At 46.1% G+C, this 20,591-nt stretch overlaps 1 protein-coding gene across 5 annotated transcripts in view; it reads right to left on the bottom strand.

Moving 5' to 3' along the window:
* Positions 1–20,591, bottom strand: part of RAB11FIP4 (RAB11 family interacting protein 4) — a 69,924-nt gene that overhangs the window by 27,778 nt on the left and 21,555 nt on the right. The window contains exon 1 of one of the 5 annotated variants that reach the window (XM_032448240.1): positions 16,168–16,252. The exons of 3 other annotated variants lie outside the window; for them this stretch is intronic. The gene's annotated coding sequence lies outside the window, so the exon portion shown is untranslated. Of the gene's footprint in view, positions 1–6,980; positions 7,105–16,167; positions 16,253–20,591 lie in introns of those variants that run through there. One more of the 5 variants, XM_032448236.1, reaches the window with a different exon arrangement.

A 20,591-nucleotide genomic window follows, 5' to 3' on the forward strand; every position in this document is an offset into this window, starting at 1 on the left:
TCCATGTTAAAGCACCTTTGTCAAAATCATCACAAAATATGCCAGGCACACAATCCGTTCTATTCAGCTTTTGTTAAGAGGCCCAGTAATAAAAAATGAAATAAAGCAACGAGCTACAAGATTGAAGTTAAGGGCAAAAATATGTACTCTGTACTTCAGAACTGTAGCTCCTACTCTGCGTATTATGACCAATAAGAGAAAAGAATCAGCTGGCCAGGACAAGAATAATTCCTATTGCTATTGCCAGTGGCTAGCATGCCTCAAGGCACATGGCTAACAGCAAGGCTGCACAACAGAGCAACCTAAAGCCATGCAACACCTGTACTGAGCTCATGGGTGCAACTGCCCTTCAGTACTATTGCTTGTTTGCATTAATGCATCTCTTTAATCACACAAGCACATGTCATTTCCTGATGGTCTGGATTCATTCAGGACACAGGCTGGATGGTGCTCAACTTATCTTCAAATATTCAATATCTGCTTTAGTCTCCTTGATCAAAGTGTAGCTTCATGTCTTATTTACGGCCACTACTAACAGCCTGCTCTGCAGACACAACTATTTATTTCCCCCCAAGCTCTTTCTGTGGTGTTCATCACTCTGACATCTGAGTGCTTTGCAAAGATTAATTCATCTTCATAAAGCCTCTTCAAAATGAGAGAAGATGGTATTCCCATTTTGCAGATCAGGAGCTGCTGCATAGACAGATTGAGGTCAAACACATCCACTCACGATCGGTCCTAATATGAAATGTCTCAGATCTAATCTTTTTAAGATATCTTCAGATATAACACCAAAACAGGAATCTGTTTGGATGTTAAGCCGGAGCTGTGGCTGACTTCTTGTGAAGCCTGGCAGTACGAGGATGATTAATAACCTTGTGGTTCTATGATTCCATGGGACAGGTGTGGGAGCTCTACATGCTGTCCACCAGAAAAAGAAGGACAAAAGCTTTCTGAACATCACTCCCAGATACACTGGAAGCCAATGCAAACAACCCATGTGAATACAGAAGACTTTATGAGCCTTCAGGGAAGCAGCAAAATGTTCCATGTTAAATTATACACACAGGGATCTCTCTCTGCAGAGAACACGGGACCGATTCCCAGGAGCAGGATTCCCACAGCTTAAGGTAAGAGAGTTGCAGGTTCTCTGCATTTCTTGGGGTCTGGCCAAGCATGGACAAATACAGAAAGCTCTGTAATGCAGGAGACCACCCTGGGAAGCGAGGCTTTTGTTTTATTAGTGCCTTAAAAGCATCTGTGGATCAAATGTGCCACTATCGCTTTACACCATGAAAATGCTGCCCAGGGGACACTCAAGACTCATCTTTTCAATTGCTGATACCTCTTTGTCAGTTTTAATAAAAGGCAGCTACAAAAACAAAGTGGGCCATGTGGTCTCAATGAAGCGGAGACCCCAGCAATCAATAACAGAAACAATCTGCACTTCCTTGCTGGGAGAATTTGCTTTTAGCAGCAACATCTATAAAACAAGACATCATTCAAGACCTCCCTTGATTTTCCTTGGGACAATGAGCCCACTGTGCCCAGAGCACATCTGTGCCTATGGACATTTTCAAATCCAGGACAGCGTTTACACTGATAACATGACCACGCAATGTATGAGATGTGAATTGCTCCATTTCCTATTACTTTGCCCTTCCGTGAGCTGTGGCACTCACTGCAGCCCTCGTCTTTCCGTTCTTAGTACGTTCCCAGCTCTTTGCTTCACCAAATGAGGAACCAGATGTTTTTAGTTCCTTCTGTGCGAGAAGTACAGCAACATTTGGAAGCAGAGGAGCTGGCTTGTCAGGTTAAGTGTGCTTCAGTAATTAATGTTAATAAAACCTCCAAGTTATGGCTGCTGCAAACCTGTATATGCCTGCTTCATAGAATCATAGAATTGCTCAGGTTAAAAAAGACCTTAGAGATCATCAAGTCCAACTGCAACCTAACCACACTGCCCTAACTAACAACCCTCCCCTAAATCATGTCCTTGGTTTTAGTATCTTGGTTCATAGGGTAAGTCAGGAATGGGCTCAGCCACACTATCCAAAAACAGAACTGTCATCCTCAGATAAGGCTAAAAAATAGCAACCACCAGCAAATTAACAAATGGATGGAAAAAAGGGCTGCTTTCTCTGTGTAATGCCTACGAAGCATTTCAGAGGCTCGGCTGGATATTACATACACAAGTCCAATCTCAGTAAGAACATACAGATGTTAATTTGAAAGTCACACATGGACAGTCTTATCAGCTGAAACACGAACTGTATTCCAACACGAACAACTGAATACATACATCAAAACAATCCAATTTCCAGCCTAGGCCACCTCCCAGCACATCACTCTATCTCTGCACTTTGTGTTCCCATTCACCCGTTGGCATTCATATCAATATCCAGCAAAGCACCGACTCTCCTCAGCTCTGCTCCGTTGCAGGAACAGACAGGAAGCCAATTTTGTGCAGCACCACAGGGTGACAACTCAATACTTCCCATGGCAGTTCATCTCGGTGCATTTTCATCTCGTGGTAAGATGAGATGGAGTAAGATGATGATCTCATGGTTTCCCTAAGATACGGAGCTTGGAGCCACTGCTGTGCTGGGGTTTGTTTGTTTTCTCCTCACCTCACAGAGGCACAGTAAGGAGAGGAACAGTAACAAGAAGAAAACAAGATTTTTGCCATGGTGAAAGCAGTGCTTTCAAACACAAAAAAGCACAGACAAACCTGTGCCAAACCCTGCAACTACAGCCACGTCCTCTTCCTCTACGCCATGCCTGCCCAGCCACCACACCTCAGAGCCCATTCTCACTGCTTTATTCCAAAACAAACCAAGGCTTGGCCCAGAGCCTCTCTCAGGACACAAAGATCCCAGACCACAAGACATAAAAACATTTCTGTGCACTGATTGCCTCCTCACAATAACCTCATTATCACAGCTGTCAGTCACTGGGACAAGCCAGCCACTAGCATGGGAACTACTGATAAGAGATGCTCGCCCTCGAATGATTCTGCTCCCTGCAACAGCGCCGGTCCTGGCAGTGCTGTGTCCTGCTCTGCCTCCTCCAGCACACAGATGGGGCACAGAGAGCTTCCCTTGGCATGGTGTCGAAGTGCCACTTGCACGGAGGGAGGTGCTAAGCAGCTGGATGTTCACACCACCATTTAGATCTGTGTCCCACGACTGTTACATCTCATGATCAGACTGAAAAACCTAATGCAAAACACTTGTATCTGCTCGCTAGGCCCCTGAAAAAGCTGCAACCCAGGAGCTGTGTGTTACCAATCTCATTGTGTGTGCAACCTCTGCTTCCTGCCCCCATTGCTGATAACAGGGGGCTGTACTACTCATATGGTGATGTACAGCCCAAATCATCACTCATATTCATTGCTCAGATAGGGGTGTAGCAAAGTGAATTTGGTCCCAAGTTACTGACCTGGACTGTGAAGTGATTCTAAGAAAGTCCAGAGAAACTGTCACCATTTTAAACCAGCTGAAACACCTTTTCCAAGGCAGAGGTGTTTAAACCCTACAGAGTACGCTGAACATCCAGTGCCTGAATCAGAAACTGTAACAGATGGACTCAGAGGGCTTTTTCAATTACGGCTATTAATAAGTGCAAATGCTCACAATGACAAATGCAATTTATTTTTAGCCTCTGCTGGGATATTAGCCTGGGCTTCTCCAGCCCTCTTGGTCAGCCTCTCTGCTTTGGCACAGAAGCACCATGCCCTGCACGGTGTCTGCCTTGCTTCACTCCTCTCCCAGCACACACAATTCTTCTAACTGGAACAGTTCAAAGACTGCAGTTTAGTTACTCTGGAATTACTCAGAGTGTAAATCAATTCTGAATTGGGCCTTAGTACTGAAATGGATGGATTAACTCAAGATTTGGTGAGATATGGAAGTCTGGCTCCACAGCCACAAACACATCACAAATGCAGATGTCTTCAGTAAAGTCATTTCTTCTGCAGTTATTTTTCAAAGTAAAAGTGGGCAGCAGCAAGGAGGGAAGATGTGGCTACATTAATCCATCTACACCCCAAAGAGACCTCACTGTGAATCAGCAGCAAGACACATGAGGATCCTGAATCTGATTCTTGTGGCCATTTCACTAGGTTACAAATGCAGTCTTAACCAAAAGAACACTGTGGTAAATACAAAACCATGATAACAACTGATGTAAAATGGGGCTATTGTTTGTACTTAACTGGAAGCAGTCAGGATTTCATGCCTGCAGTTTGTGGTTTCTTCTGGGATCTTTGCAGCAGTTTTTTGCATATATTACAAGTTTATTCCAATAAAGGCTCTTTTTTTAGACTGAGAACACCAGAAGGAACGTGGGGAGACCTGGGTTATTGTGCTTGTATGTCACAAGGACCAGCCTTCATTACTATTCATAGGACAATTTGCTTTGCTAATACATTGACACGGGATTCTCTCCAAGACGCGGGTCTCAGCCAGAGAAACAACTAATTCTGGTACAGACTGGATGGTGCATTTTGCTTGTGAAGGCTTTTTGGAGAGGCTTCATTGGGTTTTCTTTGATTTTAGATAGGGCACTATGATTTACCAAGTTAGCCACCCCCGGGGCTGTGCTGAAGCACCTTGTTAGGATGGATGCTGCATAGCACTAGAACTGTTTGCAACCAGGAAAAATTGTCACTGTGTGTTTGGTTTTGCTCCTTCCTCTTCCCCAGCTACTGGGCGCTATGGAGAGAGCATTTCACATGATTAATTTCCTGCTGCAGCAGAGAGGATGTGCTCCGTTCTTCAGCTGTGTTTCTGCTCACTGGTGCTCAGACAAATGACTGAGCCGTGGGCAGCGATCTGCAGCAGCGCAGCACTGCGCTGAGCACAGCACAGCAGCTCTGCCAGGACCGGCTGTCTTTCCTTCCTGAGCGATAGCAGCATTTTAGCATTAAATCACAACTAACATCATAATAAGGTACCTCACAGAGCTCCTCAGTTGAAACTTATTTTTTATCTGCTGCTTCTAGGAAAAGCAACGATCCTTTGATATCCAAATATGCTGCAGCAGATACAGGCAGCACCCTGCAATAGATCAGTGAGCGCTTCTGCCAAAACCCAGGCTCAGACCTACTGACACCAATAACATCCTTTGACTTAGGACACGGCTACAGCAAAATCTGGAACAACCAGGCCTCGGGCTGGGCTTGTTTCATGCAACCTGCAGTACTCCGAGGTGTCAGCACACTGCAGCCTCACTTGGCTGGGCTCACGGAAGGTGGGCACTGTGCCCCAGTCGTGGCTCCCATTGCCTGCTGCCAGCAGGACACTGAGCTCAGAACCACTGCACTGCTGGGGGAGCAGCCCAACTGCTGAAGGCTGCATGTGAGAGATGTCTTTTCTTGAAAATATCTCTATTAATAAAACAGTAGAGAATGTAGAAATGCAGAGTTATCTTGGAGTAAAAGGTTTCTTTTGGAGTTCCCTGAGGAGGCAGAAGCAGCTTGTTATGGAGCTAACACGTCTTTTACGGCCACAGCCACATGAATAAGAAATATTTCAGCGTGAGGAGCTGTTAGGAGAGGCACAAAGCAGGAAAGCCAGGCAAGCAGAACAAGTGGCTTTGAGTAACAAAACCCACAGCTACTGGAAAACCTCCTGAAAGGTTTTGAGTCTGAAACAACCCATGACCTAATTAGGTGGCACTGTTACTGGAGAATACAGGAAGGAACAGAAAGAAAGGACGAGGAGATAAAGGGGAGGAGACACAGAGAGGCCCAAACACAGGCTGGCAGCCCACACGAGAGCTGAACATGGTGATGTTCAGTGGACGAATACAAGTGCATTCAGCAGAGCACAGACAAGGGGAGCCTTGCTCCATTGCCCTGTGCTTGTGCACAGCCTTCTCCATTACTAAAATACAATATTTTTCTCTTAGGAGGAAAAGTGGGTTAGGAAGCCCTAACCAGCCTTAGGGGAACAAGTACTGCAGCAAACTGGGGCAAAATAGTGTAAGGATGTGATCTGCATCTTAAAGCTGGGAGCATGGCCAGCCCAGCCCCCTGCTGTGGTTGCAAACCCTGCAGTGAGCACCAAGTCCTATAAGCCATGCTTATTCCAAAGATGTGCTGCAGTCTGTGCACGTCTCCGCCAAGAAATGTTTCAGCCAGGAGTGTGTGCGTACCTGCAGTGAGAGCTGGCTGGGCCAATGGCACATGGAGAGGCCAAACTCCAACCACAGGCACCACATGGCACTACTCGGGGCTGGGCATTCTTTGAAAGTGGCAGCTATGGTGCACTGAAAAACCAGCTTGTCCCTGATGTCATACAAATGCAGGCGACTCGATCAACAGTACAGCCACTAAAGTCATCTTTGTTCTGGGCTGAGGTAACCTCAGCAGGGCTGGCGTTTCTGCAGTTACTTCACCCCCATTAAAAGTAAGCACGAACGCTTCAGAAAGCAGAAAAGTTCAGTGGGAACAGAGTGCACAGCTCGTTTGGGTTCTGCATAAGAAATTAGGAAGTACAGCCTACCCCAGCTGGGATCTCATGGTTGAAACAACTGTACTGCAATTTCTGTCCTGGATGCAAAAGGGGCAGGAACAGCTCAGTGCCCACCGCAGTGCCGGACTGCCCTGTTGCATCAGCAGTGCAGGGAGGGATGTGCAGAGCCCAGCAAAGGCAGGGATGGCTCTGGGAGGCTGCCCCAGCCCTCTCCTGCAGGCAGCTCTGCTGTAGGCAGCACACACACACAATGAAAAGAAAAAGCTGACAAAGAGAGAAGGGGTGGGCTCAGCTTTCCCACCCTGCAAGATTTCCTAAGATTCATCTCCTTCCCCCATTCCATTAATGGCTGCTTAGAGCAGTTTCATGCTGACTGAAAGCAGAATTCTGTGTATTTTAACTTTGGCTTTTAACATGATTTTCTGCCCTGATTTACAACTCCCTTAACAAAAAAACCAACCTCTGGGGAAGACAATTCACATTTCTTAAAGTTATACTTACTGAGAAGGGCTGCGGAAATCTCTGTAGGATACTGTAGGATCTGCAGTCCGTGAGCAGCAGCCACGTTTCTCCCTTGCCTTAGCTCAGAGGGATGTGAAGCCGGAGCTGGGACTGCGCTGTGCGGTGCTGATGAGGCTCTCACAGCGCATCGTTGCCAAGAAACCCGGGGCAGACTGCAAAGCCTCCGGGCTCAGGCATTCCTCCCAGAGCTTCCAGCGTGAGCAGCCAGCACGGCGGGCATGGCAGGGACTTCCTCACAGTGCCTCCACCAGCTTGAAATACTGCTTATGTAGCAAAGCATTTTCTATCTGGAACTGGAACTAGGTACTTCAGTCTTACCTTTGTAACCCAACAAATGCGGTTCCTCCTACGCTACTCTTAGCCAGACTGGGCAGATAGTGATGGCAGGACTGAAGCGTGCCCTCAGCTTTTCTGCCCAAGTCTGCAGTGGTCTCTACAGGTAAAGTGATAAGAATAAAAGAGCTTACATCCTGGATGATTTAACAAATCATCTATATGTATCTATCTAAATACATATATATATATATATTTCTGTGAATCACAAACACTTTTGCTAATGACTTCTCGTCTCAAGGTAGGGTCGGTGGTGTTTTTCAATATCTTTGGTTTTAAAACATTTCCTGCCCTTTTCTCTTAGTTAATCACAAACTCACTGAAGTTTATCTTCAGACTGAAACGACGTGAGTTCCCATCACAGTGCGTATCCCTTAAGATGCCTATGTTTAGGCCTCATTCATGACAGAGGTGGTACCATCAGACTGCTGCAGCACGGTCATCCAGATCATCTTTACTTAGAGCTGCTGCAAATGATGTGACATTAAGAATAATTGAACCCTGTTTAACTCTGGAACTTCTGACATCCAGATCTGTGCACCAGGGGAAACGCACAGACCCTTAATTTTGTTGACGAGTGCGTCTCAAAGTGGGAGAGGTTGAACGGTTCAAAGATTTGTGTTTTCAGCAGGGATATACTTTAATCTTCTTTCCTCCCAGTTACCACTCTGTGCCTGTAAGTAATTTAAAATGAACTCCTCATACAAATCCATGTGTGCATCATGTGTAATGTGGCTAGTTAGCTGCATTTTCCCAGCAGGGCTTCTATTCCTGATTTCAAACAGCAGTCTTGGAAGGTGGCAAGCACAAGGAGGCAATCCTGGCTTCCCTCTTGCAGGGTTTTCTTGCAGAAACTTCTTGCAAGTTATTCTCCAGATGATTTGCATTTACCCTTACTATTTTTAGCTGCTTTTCTTTCAGCACATATTCTTGGAGAGCCTCTGCTATTTATGTGGTCTCTGCTTCCCTCCTCATGGTTCCTCTGCAGAGCAGTTCCACACAGCTGGATGTTGCATGCCTTTCCTGCTGCACACAGTGCACAACGAAGCCCATCTGAGCCCACTGAGGTCAGCAGCAGCAGCAGCCTTTGTCACCATGAAGATAGGCAGTGGAAAGAAAACAAGCCAAGGAAAAGCAAACATACTCCAGGTCCTCAGGGTGTTTGTGGGGCCATTTGGGATGAGCGAAGGTCTGACTGTCTGGACACATCTCAATAGATAACATGAAGGTGATGGTGCAAACAGGCTGTAAATACATACAAGGCAGCTGGGTGCAGCTGAGCACTAAAAAGCATGAGAAAATTGTTGCAATTCTGGGGTAAATCTGGCCCCAATATGAGAAGTTAGGGACACACAGCTTTCCCAGCTTGAAAAAAATGGCAGGAATTAATTTATCATTGCATCCATGGACAGCATGAAGGTAGGTGTACGTACCTCGGTACTGAGGATTAGTTGTACAGCTGTGACACAGATCCTGTGTTAGTTAACAACAGCCCTGAACACCTACATCATGTTACCAGCCCCACGAGCAGCAAAGCACTTTGCGTCAGGCTACATTGCTTTCTTTCACACATGGGAATAGTGTCACTATAAATACAAATAATAAAGCCACATAAATTAGGGCCTGTCTTACTTTAACTATCCCCACACAAAAGCCTATTGTTATGAACCATAAGGGTTTAGTAGTGCTGAGGTTCCTGCCTCTCTTCCAAATGTGGTAAACTTTTTCTAACAAGCCTAAATTCATAGACTGGGACTCATACACACATGCAGTGCATGCACGCAGCACAGACACTGGGAAACCTAACTAAAACAGAAGTAAATTAGCTGGCAAAAGAGGTGAAAGCACATCACTTAAGGTACAAATAATAAGTAAGCCTTGAATAAAAATCGCAGTTTTTATCTATGCAGTCTTCCCTGGCTTAAACGTAAATCTCTCCCTCACCAAGGAGAGATTCAGCATGTTCCAGTATGTAACATTGCCTTTTAAGATTCCACAAGTATGGCCCAAGCTTGTTGGCTCATAATATGCTGGGTTAGTAAGAGCTCCTAGGGAGCCAACATATGGGTGTACTTAGGAGCACATTAACAGCTGTAGTAGAGCAACTGAGTCCATTACACTGAGCAGTGGAGCTGTACTCTTTTCCTGTTGCCAATCCTGCAATAATTAGGGCTGTCGTGTGGCTCAGCAGCCTAAAAGAACTGGCAGACCAAATTAATCCCAGGAGTAATTCAAGGAAGACAGAGGAGTTACACCAAGAGTCACGGCCCACCGTGTTCCTTTCCTTGAAGCTCTCCTTTGGAAATATTAGCTACTGGCAGGCTGAATTCTGGGCTACTGAATGGTAATTAGACAGCTACATGGGAAATAATTACCTGATTACGAAATGATTCATTAGTATTCTGTCAAGATACGATTATCCTGGCATCTAGGGAATACACTGCATTTCTTCTTTGCTCCTTACAAGATGATGACAGCAGCATAAAGCACTTCTGCCTCAAATCCCTATAGAAAGGAAGAGCAAAAGAGCACAGACAGCAGTGCTCAGTACCCAGGGATCTAATGAAAGGAGAAAAATGCAGGGCAGACTGACACAGCCCAGTCCTGTGGTGACAGGTCAAAACCAGACAAGGAAACAGCTTCATAAACAGCAAGAACCAACTGAGATCCTAACCACACTATCCCTCAGATGCACCAAATGAACACAACCTTACAGAGGGAGAAAAACAGTTTATGACAGCCCATGCATTGCAGCGTAAGAATGCACTTTGTGACCATAAGCTCCACATCAAGCATTGCAATATGGCATAGAAGCCTGACTGGAAGATAACAGCACATGTACCTCTGAAAGGAATATGCCATCAGCAGCATCAGCACTCGGCTCTTCTCCTTGGTTGAAGCACAGCGCCCTGCTCTGCACTCTGCCTTTCATTCAGGCAGGCTCTGCAGAGGTGGGGAATGAGAACAAGCATTCTAGAAAGTTATCAGCCCATGAAATTTGGTTTTCAGCTCCACCTACGTGTGTAAGTGTACTGCTGAATTTTACATGTGCTCAGATAGAAAAGCTGGGCCAGCAGACAAGGCACCAGCTGAGACAAAGGTACAGGTTGGTGACCAGCGCCTCCCATGACCTCAGAGGCTCCTCTGCAAAGCAGCCTGACTCTCCCTCTCTGACCCGGGCCTTAGCACTGTGTAGCTGATGTTACGTTCTGCAAACTTGGGATGAATAACAATTTTCTAGCTCCCAGAGAAGCCATGAGTTGAATTCATTAGAGCCCATGAAGTGCTTTGATAGTATAATAATAGAATAGGTACTGCAGATAGTTTCTATGCTAATTCCTTCATCTACATATCTGTGGCTGCCTCCTCCAGGAATTTAACAGATATATGGTATGCAGAATAAACACCTCAGAAGTAACAAGGCTCTGTACAAAGTCTGCAGATCATCTGCACATCTTGCTACTGTGTGTGTATGGTCACCCTCCAGCTGTCCCTCTTGGATTACTGAGAGCAGCCTCCCATGGGATGATGGAAAATTAGTGCACAGAGCCCACAAGTTCTGCTGCTTTGAACACATTTTGCACGTTCTAATATGGCCCAGTGACAAAGACCATGCTGACCACATCTCTGGGATGGAGATGTGTGGGCCTCTTGGCTGTTTCCCTCCTCCTGCATGGAGAAGTCATTAGGGTTCTTCACACCCATTCTCTTCTGCTGGGCCAGTTCCTGTCAAATCCTTAATTCCAGATGAAGCAAAGTGCTCAGCAGCCCAACACCTTTGGAAGCAGCAGGAACTGACCCCTGTGCATGTTGGTACACATGCACATGGAGCACAGCCTTGCAGCTCTGGTGCTGAGCACCCTGCAGTGAACTTTGCCCTGTGCTACCCCTTCGCCAGACAGCTCCAGGTTAATGAGTCTGCGTGAGCCCAACTGGCTCTAGACAGTACTTTCAAATGTGACCACTATGAAAGGAAAAAAAGAAATAGGTCGAGACGATTATGCAGAGCAGGCTGATATGTGATGTCTGCCTGTGTTTTCAAAGGTGCATAATAATATGTCCTTGTCTGACCTGTGGTGCTGCTGACACTTTTCCTCTGTTGATGCCATCTCACAAATGCCCATTAGGCTGGAAGCTTGAACACCCACAGTGAACGGTGCCAGCAGAGTGGAAGGGCTAGCAAACTCTGCAGAACTCCCTTTAAAGTTATACTTCACCCTTTCAAAGCCAGGCAGCAGGTCAAGCCTTTCTGGAGCTGTTTGCTAAGGGAGATTGTTCCACACGTGCATTTCTCTCCCAAGTGAAAAAAATCCCATCTGCTCATCCTGTATCTTTCATCCTAATTAAATAGTGATGTGAACTAATCAGCAGCATTGTCAGTGGCTCTGGTGTCGCACAGACACTTTTGAATATACAACATTAAAAGGAAACAAAGCCAGATTTCCACCAGCAGCTGCAGCAGAACCAGCTGTGTAGGCAGAAACACCCCTGCAACACAGGTGGAGCTGCACTGACCCAGGGAGGACGTCTTGGGTTGCAGGACAGTCATGATTCAGGTCCCAGCAGCTTGTGAAGAGAGGTGGGAGATTTAAAATGGCTGAAGGAGCAATGCTGCTCTGCTCAAGGGGAGATGCTGTCCTGGTGCTCTTCTGTGGAAGGACTGACACCATGCTGCCATTAAAGCTTCCCAAGCCAACTGCAGGGGCTTGTAAGTATCACACATGGAAAGACAGGAATGAACCCAGACCTTGTCAGTAGGACTGGAGGAAATGGCCTCAAGCTGTGCCAGGGGAGGCTCAGGTTGGAAATTAGGAAATCGTTCTTCTTCAAAAGAATGGCCAGGTGCTAGAATGGGCTGCCCAGGGAGGCGGCTGAGTCACTGTACCTGGAGGCATTCAAGAATCTCCAGACGTGGTCCTGAGGGACATGGCTCAGTGGGCAATACTGGTGGCAGGCAGAAAGTTGGACTGGATGGCCTTCGAGGTCTTTTCCAACCTTGGTGATTCTATGATTCTATGACTGTAGTGCTGACAGAAAGCCTGTTCCTGGCTCTACAGTGATGCTAGTGAGATAAGTCAGGCATGGACACCTAGCTTCCAACCCCACCATTTCACATTTCTGCACAGATCTGTGACAGATTTCACCCCCACTGGGAGGCCCCTTCCTAAGCCGTATGCAGCACGGCTTCCTTACCACTTCAGAACAGAGTAAACTACATTTAGTTACTTTTCAAGTTCTATTGCTGTAATCCAGTCAAATTAACAAACTGAAGAGCTCTTAAACACCGATCCCTGCCCTCAGCACTCAGCTCTCCCTTCTTATTAGTAACATTTAATATGGAAGCATTCAGATGCCAAAAGAAAAGAGCTCCTGTGAGGTAGAGTTGTCAGCAGGGGGGAAGCTCTGGGACCCCACGTCATCTGTGAAGCAGCTACAGATGGCAAATTACCATAGGAAACAGAAATGCCTGTGGGTCCATGTGGTTCTTGTTACCACCGGCTCTTGGGGAAGCAGTGTGAGTGTGAAGGCAGCCCCAGCCAGCGGGAGCTGGAGTCAAACCAAACATGAACGTTTCAGTCTTGTAAGTACTGATAAGAAGAGTTCTGGTTCCTTCCCTTTCTCATCTCTTCATTCTAAGATGAAGTGGCTCTTGTACAGCATCTCATATGAATGGCACTGTACAAATGCAATTCAGGAAAATCATTTCTTCCTGGAAAGGTTTTGAAGATCTTCAGTGATCTGAAGAGATTATATGAGCTTGAGGAAACACATGCCACCCAGCAGCACAGCAAGGAATGCCCTGGCTCTAAGTCAGGAAACATCTGAGAACTTTATTCTTGGGGAAAAACAGTCATTTCTACTAATTGTAAAGAAAGTGACCCAGGACTTTCCCTAGCCCCAGGATTTGCTTCACAAAGCCCAGATCAGTGCTGCAAACACACACCTCCCCGCTAAAGCCCTTCTCTGTGGGCTGGCAGGGTATCAGCCCCACTCAGCAGGGCTCATCCTGTAGTACCCAAGTCCAAAGACTTTCCCCTTTGAGTACTGCAATGTGACATGGGATGTCAAGTAGCAACATTCTGTGTTCGTGCAGTAATCTGAGAAATGTTACTCAGAATTTGTCCACAGGTGAGGAGATTCAGCAGACAACAGGTGAGAGCTCTGAATTCACTGCACTCCCTTCAATGATGCCTTGGCTCACTGTTGGCTTTGTGATAAGACAGCCAGAAAGGTTTCATGTGAAGTTTCCAAACACTGCAGAAATACAACACAGCAATTTACTCTTTCACTTACTGACAGCTTCATAGATGAGAAAACCATGGCAGCTCCCAGAGCCAGATTAACCCCATCAGGTGACTCATAAAGGAACGGCTGCTTTCTTCACACTGGAGAGTTCAGAGGTAAACAAATGTTTATGAAAGCCAACTTTATCTATCAGCCTCACACAGTGCTGTGCATTACTCAGATCAGATCTCACAGATGCAGTGAAATCCTGACTTCATCCATTATTTAGGTGCCCCTCCTCCCTCTTCCACAGGATTAAAAGCAACTTACAAATCTTTGCAAACATCTCTGCAAGTTCATTTTAAAAATACAGGAGCATGGAAGTATCTGACCAACAGTTCTTAATGGTTCCTAATCATGCCCTGGTTCTGGGTGGGCTCCCCCCCTCCCCTGCTTCCCGTGAGCACTCCTTGGGGCACTGCAGCCATATGGTCCAACAAATCTTCCTCAATGAGGTTAACCTTCAAGGACACGGTAATGAAAAACTGATGGGAGCAACAAGCTGCAATAATCCTTTGAATGTACATGTGCCAGCAAGAAATACGGAACAGTTACTGATAAAGGAAGCTTCTTGTGGGGGCCAGGCAAAAACACTTGTGGTTCTGTCTCTTGCCCTGCGGCTGGGAGATGATGGCAGAACATTCAGTCTGTATCAATTTAAAAGTTCTTCCGGTTTTAAATAAGGTTAGGATTTGTATACAGTGTCACGGATATAATTCTACCACAGGCAAGAATTTTTACTTAAATATAGCACTATCTCACCAAAACGGCTGGATAAAGCTGTACAAATACGGGTAAGCTGTCCTCTGACAACCAGGAACAAAACAAACTCCTTTGCAAAGCTGAACTTGTTATCACAGTCAAAGGCTGGGAAAAGCTCCAAGGAATCAGCCTTTCCAATATCCCTTTTTATAACCTTACTGTATCTATTGATGTGTTTCCTTTCCAAACACTTCCCAGCGCTGCTGGTTGGAGAGCAGGCTGCCAGGTTTGTGCTGTCAGCCCCTAATGCTCATTATTTGCATCAACCCTGTATCAACATTGCCGTGGCTACATTATTACTCCACTGTAACCTTGGTAGCAGTTTATCATAACGCCATGTACCAAAACAAGCCTGAGTTCCAGGGCACACATTCACCCAAAGAGCTGCTGTATCTCACAGCCCGTTCCACAGCTGATACCGCAGTCAGTTGGGTAATTACAACATCAGCCCATGCAAAACAGTGAGCCAAACAGCAAACCTCCCAATTAATGGAGGCTCTCAAGGGCCTGATTAGCCTTGCTTGGCTTTCTGTAAGCTTAGGAAATACAACAGTTGACCATTTTGTCCCCATTTTTCATCTGCTTGGCCAATCTCTTGAAGCACACGTAGCTCTGCTCTGCAGTGCATGGAGCAGGCAGTGCCCACAGCTGCTGCCCTGTGCTCTGAACCACAGCAGCCTCTTCTTGGCACAGCACACCCTGACAGAAGCTGCATTTCTCTGCTCCAGACGTGGCCTCTGTGTCCCTGATTAGAAGAAGGTCAAGTAGCCTGTATCTCTTTTTAATTTTTAATTGCAGTTTCATGCTGTTATTTCAGCGGCTGGAGGCAGCACAGATCCCTCAGGAGCACTTTGTGGATACTCTCTTGTAGTCTGGCCTACTTTACTTCCTTGTTCAGTTACAAATTGCTTATCACAGCCCAGGTGTGTGGCAGTATGGAAACACACACCTCCACCCCATCTCATAAATTCCCCACTGTACCGTGGAAAAAAATACATTTTGATCCTCCTCCAGCTTCTAAAAATAGAATATAATCAAGATCCAATTTTTAGCTCTGTGAGCCCAGCTGAGCACTGCAGTGCAATTCCAGTCAGTTCCATTTACACCTGAAGCAGACGCTGCCATTTTGGGGGTCTCTGTTTGCTCATGCAAGGAGGGATTCCACTGGCTTTGTTTAGCTAGAACAATTCTTTGTGGTTGACTTTGTGCTCTTTCATAACCACCTGGAACCTTGGCTTTATCACCCAGCTATCACACATCTGCACGCTTTTCTCCTAACTGCAGACAAAACATAAAACAAATCCAAACCTACTTTAGATCGTGCTTCTTACTCCACAGCAGACCTTATATTTTCATTGCACAGCCTTCCCACTCAATATGCAAAGAACACTGTGTGTATCTAACATAAACACAGCACAAACCTCCCAACAGCGAGAAGAAAGATATGAGGTGGAACAGGACGTAAATAAAGAGCGAGCACACTTCAAGTTCATGAACTGGAGGGCAAAGATACCCTCATCCTGTCACATGAATGCCCCAAATCCCCCAAATACTACGTATATCACCTCTCATTTGGCTACTTTTATTACAGACACATTGGCACTCCCCAGAAGGCCGTATTTCAGAATCAGGGCAGCTTTGCCACTCAGCATGCAGCATGTGCTGTCACAGTATTTCTCTTGCTTATATTATTAATAATGGTGTATTTAATATAGGTAGTTAATATGGATGGATTTTCAGCACAGCAAACAAAAGGAAAAAAGGACCAAACCAAATCCGTGCTTACCTGAAGGATTAAATCAATAGGATGTGACTTTCCTGATAGAAAGAGTCCAGCTCTCAGCTCTGAGCTGTTTCCCAGCCTCTACCTAAAGAACCCAGCTTGGTTTATCCATGGAGAAACGTGGCTGGGAGGAACACTTTGCCATGGCAACTGGCAACTCCAGAAAAACACACCCCCAAAACTGAGCTCAGCCAGAAAATGGGCAGAGGAAAATGTTGAAGATAATACCTTGGAAAGGAAGAACAGATGAGATGGAAAATGTCACTTAAACATTGGTTCTGTCAGAGAGAAATGTGACAGGCTTTCAAATAGTAAAGCTTTTGAATACAAAACCCTACCTGGGCTAAGAACAGAATTACTCAAAAGATAGTGATGGATAAAGGGAGGTGCAGATGTGTAAGGTAACAGTCCTGTTGGGGCCAGAGACAACACTGTGGCTGTCACTGCACCTGTTGGTGCATTCCTCCCAGCCTGGGAGCACCCGGATTGCAAAATATTTTCTTGTCCCAGCTCAGGATGAGAAGGTCAAACCTTAGGGTTGTTTTTTAATACAACAACCAAGCAGAAACAAGTCCAGGGAAAAGTAATTTCCCCTCTAAAAATATCAGTGTGTGATATTACACCAAATCACAGAATTCAAACAACTGCTTTTGAAACAGAAAACATCTCTCAAGCAATCTCCTTTACGCTGCTTTCAGAGGAGTCAGCATTTATTTAGTTGGAGGACACTTCCCTTACCCTGAGTGCAAAACTGCTCTTCCCTCTGAACATCAGCTCACCAGGACAGACTTTGTAGTCAATCTGAGCAGCCAGAGAGACACATTTCTATGCAGGTGTTTTGTACCAAGGACACTCTGTATGTATGCACAAGCACATAAAATATAATTCAGAACATTGCCAGGTGAAAGCAGGCAATTTCCATGTAAATTAGTCCCAAATAGAGGCACGCTGTGCTTTTCATTGCTCTTGGTAATTGTTCACTGGGGGTTTCTTGGCAGTTGTAGTTAATATTGCTTTCTGATGCTCTGCAGAATATAGAGAAAGAAGAGCTGCTGAGTGTTGCCCTTAGAGGTTATAATAAAACTCTAATCTGTGAAGACACATCATTGCCTGTGTACAATCCTACCTAGAAACATGGAGTTTTTTTCTTGTAACTGCATGGCTGTGCTTTATGAAGATTTCAAACAGAGCTGAGCTTAGAAACCTCTTCCAGTAGGAGATTCAGGCAACAAACACCTCAGAGAGAATGTCACAGTGTGGGCCTAGATTCACCAGGGTCTGAGAAGCAGAGGCTGGGATCAATCCCTGGGCTGGGCCCCTCAAAAGGTCATTTCTGAAGATGCTGACTGCACTCACGTCCCATGGGATGCAATAAAAACTGAGGAGAAGGAGAATCTGGCAGAGACAGAGCAGTACTTCCCTCCAGTAAGTACTAGAATATACTGATATCCTACGTTTTGATTACTGCAGGAATGAAGATGCAGCCTCCAGCTTCTGGAAGATATTCAATGAATAAGTTGTCCATGATCACAGCATGGGTCCCACAGTGACAGCAGGTCAGGAGAGCCCACCAGCAGCTTGGTAAGGGGAGCAAATTACACACATATTCTGTGCTGATGGCTGCACAGCATGAACAGCCCAAGAACCCCCAGGACAGGGAGGCAGACACTGAGCATCTGCAATGCCAAAAGCACAAAGGGAGCCAAGAATGACTGAGAGCGTGTGGGTGGTGGAAAGAACTGGAGGCTGACAAGAAACAGAAAAAAATAAAGCTTCTATTTGCTGTATTTAACACCGCTTCTCCTTACCATGTAGGTTGTGGTTTTCAATTTGCTATCAGTTGGAAGACATTTCCAACTTAACATCTTAGCTCCTGTGCTTCTGCTAAGATGGGAGATCTGATGTCCTTCACTCAAAGCCTGCTCCAGCTTCCAGAAGGAAACACGGTGAGGTCAGTACACCCAGCACACACGGACCATTGTGATCCATGTGGGAAGACATTCTCTTGGGGGCTCAGCCCTGCCAAGTCTGCACCAAAGGCAAAACAAACCTTATCAACAGTTAAGCTATGGAGGATGCGTGGTGCTTTCTTTGGGAAAGATCTGGTTTAACTTGAGGTGTCAAGCTAGTACAATTCCTTGACTGTTATTGTCATGATAGATACCACCCAAACCAGGCAGAACGGGCTTCTGGCTTTGCTGAAGCCAGTGGGGGACTCCTAATTGCTACTGAAAATATTTCCAAAGAAGTGGATCAGTCAATAGTCCCAAATCCATCCCAGAGGCAAACCATTTATTTGTCATGTTTCAACAATTTTTCTGCTGTTCTTACAGAGTAATTAATCACTTGGCAGGCAGTGAACACACACAGGACAGAGAAGGCAGCTCATTCTTTGACATGCAGCAATCATTCTGCACCTTGTTAAGAGGCAGAGTCACCCTTATTGACAGATGAGAGCAGCAAAAAAGGAAAAGAAAAACTGGAAAACAGGAACTCAGTACAGGACCAATGGCTAGGATACAAATGGCCTCATTTAAAATGGGGACCCTGGTAGCACTGCATCTTACAAAGGCTCTTCCACTGCTTTGCATGTGCAGCATTTGGGCATAGAATTCAGATGAAGGAATTTCTCACCTACAAGAACACCTCCTAGCCTGCTGTTCACAAGCAGCTGGTGAGGTACATACGCCACTACCTGCACTCAAATCTTTCATCCAACCTCCCCTTGTTACCAAATCAGGGGATGTCCACTCAAATCTGAACAGCCAAAACTTGCCGTGTGAAGTGCTGCAAAATCCAACTCCTTTTGCTGATTCCCTCTGACATAGGAGCTGAGACAGAAGAGCACTTGAACCCAGGCAACTCTTTCCCTGAGCCTGCAACACAAGCCTTGGCCAGGGCGATGCGGATGCAGCCAGCCCAGTTCCCTTTCAGCCTGCAGGCAGTGCTCCCAGCTGGCCAGGTGCCCGGCAGGCCCTCAGCCAGCTGTTCAGAAATGCGAGACACAGGCACTTTGCTTTGTTTGAACTGCCTGAATCTGGGTCTGGGTTTTCACACAGATACTTTGGCGGTGGACTTTCTGTTGGTTCTCACCTCCAAAAGCTGCCCGGGGCTCTGAGGTACTTACAGAAACTTGCTCCAGATCAAATCCTGCACAGACTTTTGGCTTTGGCCACAACACCGAACAGCAGGAGGAATTCAGTGTGGATAGCCTGGATTCTGCCATATTCTGGGCATTTCTGTTTTCCCTCTAAGGGCTGTAAGAGGCAGAAGTTATACTGACAGCACTTTGCTGATGCAGTACCTCAAACAGACCACAGTACAGACCCAAACTACCAAATGAACAGACTCAATTCATACACAGAAACGCGGGTGTATTCACAGGTCCTGGAGCTGAGAGGCTCCACAGCTGCTAACTGGCGTAGCTTGTTTCAGAAGAGACCTGCTTCCCTAGTGCTTATAACCACTTCCTTAACACCCTAGAGGACTTTCAGCAGCAGTGGTAACACAAGCATCTCCTGCATAGTGCCAGAACCCCATGGTGTAAGCACAAGGCAGGGACACAAACAACTGCTAGCTCAGAAAATACCCCATCTCCTGGCACAATAGCCTAAGGAGAAGCTCAGCAGAAGCTCCCAGTCCCTCTAACCCACCCCTCCCAGCACAGCAGCATCACACAAACTCTTTCCACCTCTGTGAAAGAGCAGGATGTATGGCAGAGCAGGGACTCAAACAGTCTGTTTTAAATCAGACAGGAGTTTCCTATTCTCTGCATGCGCTCACAGACTGTTTGCAGTCTGATTCAGGGCCGAGTCAGAGAGACACTTCCCTTTGATATGAGAGTCCTGTAACACCCAAGTGCTGCTCTTTGCTATTTATGCATCACACCCCAACAGACCGGAGCTCAATGGACGAGTTCTGTGTTGGCCTGAAATACCATCCTGACACAGCCTCTCATTATAGGCCATTAAAAACCTTCCACGGAATGGCCTTTAAAGTTCAAATTGCACATACAGGCATACTGCTTTGTTGCTGTTTGTGCTGCTGGGAGCTGCCCATAAGCACAACACCACCACCAAGAATTCACACTCAGTAAGGCCTGGGAAATGCAGAGTGAGCTCACGTTCTCAGCAGGTGCTTCCCCTGGGAGCTGAGCACAGAACTCAGAGATAACCTCAGATCCACCCAGGCCTCAGAAGTCTTTCTATTTCATCTGATGATTCTCCAGCCCTTAACTGACATCTAGTGAACAGTTTCTGAACTGCACCTGAAAGACCTGGAAACTGCAGGTAGCAGAGACGCTCTTCCTGGAAGGCAGAGCTGTGCAGAGGAGCTGTGAGATAAGTGTGGAGTGTACGCTGTGCATCGTTTCCTGTCCTCTTACCAACACTTCTCACAGGCCACACAAATACTGCATCGACCCAAAG

This window comes from Coturnix japonica, chromosome 18, assembly GCF_001577835.2.
Source record: "Coturnix japonica isolate 7356 chromosome 18, Coturnix japonica 2.1, whole genome shotgun sequence".
Taxonomy (NCBI): domain Eukaryota; kingdom Metazoa; phylum Chordata; class Aves; order Galliformes; family Phasianidae; genus Coturnix; species Coturnix japonica.